We start from the raw sequence: 4,706 nt of genomic DNA, 5'->3' as shown, positions 1-4,706 counted from the left end.
TGGGGCAGGGGTCACTTCGGGCCACCTATTCGCTGTGTGACCTCAGGCAGGCCTCTAGGCCTCTCTGAGTCTGGCGTCCATGTTTGTGAAAAGAGGGGAGGGAGACCTGGTGGAGGGTTAATTAACGCAATTTTTTCTATCCGAGCCCTTAATGTCACTGGCACTGATGAGGCGTCTCAGTGGCAGCTGCTATGAGGATGACGTAATTATCTGGGTCTGGGGGCTCTCCTGAGTGGGGTACAGATGACCAATTTTAGGACCCTGGGGAGAGGACCCCTGTGATTCAGAGCTGGAAAGTCAGTGGACGCCATACTTCCTGATGTGCCAGGCCTTTGACACGTGTGTGTTTTTCCATCCTCACAGCAGCCTTGTGAGGTGGATTATAGTCTCCTTTTCCAGGTAAGGAAACAGAGGCTTAAAGGGAGGTGGTGCCACCAAGCTCACCCAGGTGGTTGGGGCAGAGCTGCGCCTGGAGCTCAGGTCTCTCAACTCCAAGGCGAGAGGTAGAGAGGGACACAGTGGCCCAGGGCAGAGTTTGGAGGCCGGTGAGCTGGGCAGCTGTGGGCAAGTGGTGTCACCTCCCTGACCCTCAGTGTCCCCGGCAGCATTCGCTGAGGCCAGGCCTGAGGGACGGGAGGGCAAGGACCCCCTGCTCCCTGTGCAGCCCTGGCCCCGCTGTTATTTTTTCCAGTGGAAGAAGGAAAACGTTTCCTCCTCCTCCTCACGCTGTGCCCTGGGCAGCCAGAGCCGAGGATGGACGGGGCAGGACGGGGAAGCCCCTGCCCAGGCAACGGTGAAAGGCCCAGGCCCTCCTTCTCTGGGCCAGCCTGGCCACCTACCCCTGGGTGTCTAGGCAAAGACCTGCACCGTCTGGGCCTCCATGTCCTCATCTACAAAGGCACTGGATTAGATCAACGTTTCCCAAATTTTAGGCATTTTGTACCACCAGGGCTATGACCATATTTGTCTTTAAGTTAACTCACGTTTTAAAAACTTTGATAGGGACTTCGCTGGTGGCGCAGTGGTTAAGAATCCGCCTGCCACTGCAGGGGACACAGGTTCGATCCCTGGTCCGAGAAGATCCCACATGCCTTAGAGCAACTAAGCCCGTGCGCCACAACTAATCCTGTGCTCTAGATCCCTTAAGCCACAACTACTGAGCCCACGTGCCACAACTACTTAAGCCTGCACGCCTAGAGCCCGTGCTCCGCAACAAGAGAAGCCACTGCAATGAGAAGCCTGCGCACCACAACGAAGAGTAGCCCCTGCTCGCCGCAACTAGAGAAAGCCTGCGTGCAGCAATGAAGACCCAACGCAACCAAAAATAAATAAAATTAAAAAAAAAACTTTGATAAATGCCTTTATCAAGCAAGCTCTACATCATTATTATACTTGGAAAGCCTGTAGTATCGCTTGCCAAAACCAGAAAATAACTGCAAATATTATAAAGAAAACAAGGAGCTATAAGTAAATTCTAGAATGCTGAGCTTGAGACCTTCTCTCTATTAAAAATGGACAATGACAAATGTTAGAGGCATTAAAGACACATTAGCCCCAAACAGAGTCCTTCTCCTTGATATAATCAGAAGTCTCGAACAAAAACTGAAAAGGGCCTGAATCGCAGTGTAAAAGCCGGCAGTCACTCCAGGGTTGGCGAATATGTATATGTATAACTGATTCACTCTGTTATAAAGCAGAAACTAACACACCATTGTAAAGCAATTATACCCCAATAAAGATGTTAAAAATGTTAAAAAAAAAAAAAAATCTGGTTTAGTTAATTCAAAGTGAGTTGATGCTGGGTGCTACCTAACCTGCCGTCCGGGGTACCATCCATATACCCTTGGTTCGCTCTAAAATCCCTTCTGGGAGGATACCCCACCACCTCTTAGCAAGGCCAGGGGAGATGTGGGTTCTTTCATTCGTTCGTTCCTTCCATCATTCACTCAGCCCAAGTTATCAGCATGTCTCTGCCCAACCGGGGGTATAGGGTGGCTGCCACCATGATCCATCCTGGCCTGAGGGAGCTGCCAATTAATGGGCAGAGGGGAGAAGGCACAGGATTTGGAGACAGATCTGTGTTCAAATCCTCCCCTTGCTAATAGCTCTCAGTTTCTCTATCTGTGAAATAGGTTTGATGACCCCTGCCTTTTCAGCTGGCTGTGAGGATGCCATCAGATTGTTCAGGGCAGTGCTGGGTGCAGTAGTTTGCTCTTGGTAGACAGTGGCTCTGCTAGCTACCATGAGGCCCTGATGGGCCATTGCTCAATGTAAGGGGAAAAGTGGGCATTTGACCAGTGCCTGCCACGTGCCCAGCACTGTGCTTTCTGGTACGTTCCGTTCTTCACATCATATAACCTCCCAGGGGCTGGTGTGCTATTATGATTGTCTTCATTTTACAGACAAGGAAATTGAGGCTCAGAGAGGGCAAGTGCCTTGCCCTAGGCCACACAGCACTTCCACCTCCAGCTTATGTGAAGACACTTGGACCCCGGCTATGTCTTCTGCGGCTAACCTGGCCCTGCATATCCCCAGCTCCAGGCGGCTCCTGAGACCCAGCACTCAGCTTGGCAGGTAGTTTGTGTCCAATGTGCCCGGAAGAATCCACTCTGCGCCAGACTGAGTTTCGACCACACAGAGCATTATCCTCAAGGTTCAGTGGGGGGAGCTGCAGGATGCGGCAAGATGAGCCTAGAGACAGGAAGGAAGCTAGGAGGGGCGAAAGGGGGAGCTAGGGGTGGGAGATAGGGAGGGAGACAGAGAGAGGCAGAGACACAGAGAGAGAGAGATACACACACAAAGAGACAGACAGTGGAAGGGTGGGGGGAGAGACTGGGAGGGAGAGAGAGAGAGACAGACGGAAACGGGGAGGAGCAAGAAGACAGACAAAACCAGAGATGGGGTGGCGAAGGCTGAGAAAGATAAGATGGGGAGGGAGACAGACAGAGGGATGATCGGGGAGGGGTGGGGTGAGGTGCACCCCGGCAGGGCTCCCAGGCTGCTTCCACAGGTGGCACAAGATAAGTCCTCTCCACCCTGAGATGGAGGTGGGGACATCAGTCCTATCAAGCTGCCCCCTGAGTGGCCTTGAGCCGCAGGGGTGGGGGATGGGGCCCCCAAAACAACCTTTGATTTCCTGTGTTGAATGCTCGTGGCTGTCAGAGCAGTGGTCAGACTGACAGAGGGGGTGGAAAAAGGCAGGCATGATGAGCACATGCTGATGGCAGGAAGGCACAGTGTTGGGGGCGTGGGGGACTGCTGTCAGCTTGGCCTTTCCTACGTCCCCCATGGGGCACAGAGAAACCCCTGTTCTTCCTTCCTGACCAGGCGGGAACAGGTGAGGGAGGCCACACCACCCGCAGAGCCAGGACCACGGCACCATGTGGGAGCCCCCCATTCTGAGAGGCCTGGGCTGGGGGAGAGTTGGGTGGGATTCAGAGCCAGCAGACTGGGGCTTCCAGACATTGTAGCTCCCCTCCTTATGAGCTGTGCATCTTGGGCCAGTCCATTCACCTCTCGGGCCTCAGGCTATGAATCTGTAAGGTGGGACAGTAATCGTACCAGCCTCAGAAGGTGGCTGTGAGGGTGAAGTGAGTCAAAACACGTGAAGGGCTTGGCATAGTGCCTGATAGGCAGCAAGCCCTGCTTGAGCGCCCTCACGTGAGCTCTGTGACCCTGTAAGCACCACTGCCTGCCCCGAACCCCAGGGCCCACCTTCTGCTCCCAGGTGAAAGGAGAAGCAGGCCCAGTGCCAGCTCACCTGTGGCTGGTCTTCAACAAATCTGGGAGGATTTTAGGTCCTTCCAGAGCCCCGAATAAAGTGGGTGGAAGGGCAGCTGGGTCTCCACAGGAGGTAACTGTGAGCCTCCTGGGGCCATCACCCCCCAGGACCAAGGCTCCACTCTGGGTACCCCGGGGCTTGGCACAGACCTGAAAGCTCCTTTTCACTTTTCCCTGATTTATATGTCTGACCCTTGATCTCTGGTCCCTGCCACTTGTCAGACCCCTTTCCGGGCTGGGGATCTTGGAATCTGAGGGGGCAGTGCCCTCTGCCCAGCTGACCCTGGGGGTGTCCATGGTTTGGGATCTAAGGTCTGGACAGTGTCCTGCGACAGGGAGTGGAGTGTCAGGTGGAGAGAGACAGGGAGGGCAGAGGGAGAGGAAGGTGGACAGAGGTGGAGGAGAGAGCGGGTAGAGGGATCGGGACGGACAGAGGGTCCGAGGGGGCGGGCGCGGAGGGAACCAGGAGAGAGGGAGGTAGAGCCAAAGGCAGAAACACAGGAGAGAAGGGGGAGAGAATACAGGGGAGAAAGGGGAGGGGCGGGGTAACAGACGGCAGAGCGAAAGCGAATCAGACTGAGAAAAGGAGAGACAGCACGCACGGAGTTGGGGTGGGGGGCGGGACACACAGAGACAGACACTGAGAGACACTTACCGAGAAGGAGGGAGAGACAGAAAAGGAAAAAATAAAACAAGCTCGAGAGACAGGCCAAGCGGCCAAGAGGGAGAAGGAACTAAAGCAACCAGCGACGGAGGCGGAGGCAGCTCCGGGAAAGGAGCCGCGGGCCGCGGGTGCCGCACGGGAGGGTCCTGGAGGGCGCGGGGCAGCCAGACCCAACAACAGCTCAGCAAGGGCCCGGCGGCCGGAGGGCGGGGCCGGCGGGCAGCGGGGGCGGGGGCCCGGGGCGCGTGGGGAGGTGGGCCCG

The sequence above is a fragment of the Lipotes vexillifer genome, unplaced genomic scaffold (assembly GCF_000442215.2).
Source record: "Lipotes vexillifer unplaced genomic scaffold, Lipotes_vexillifer_v1.1 scaffold889, whole genome shotgun sequence".
NCBI lineage: Eukaryota > Metazoa > Chordata > Mammalia > Artiodactyla > Lipotidae > Lipotes > Lipotes vexillifer.
The sequence above is the reverse complement of the archived record's forward strand: the minus strand, read 5'-3'. Positions refer to the sequence as shown.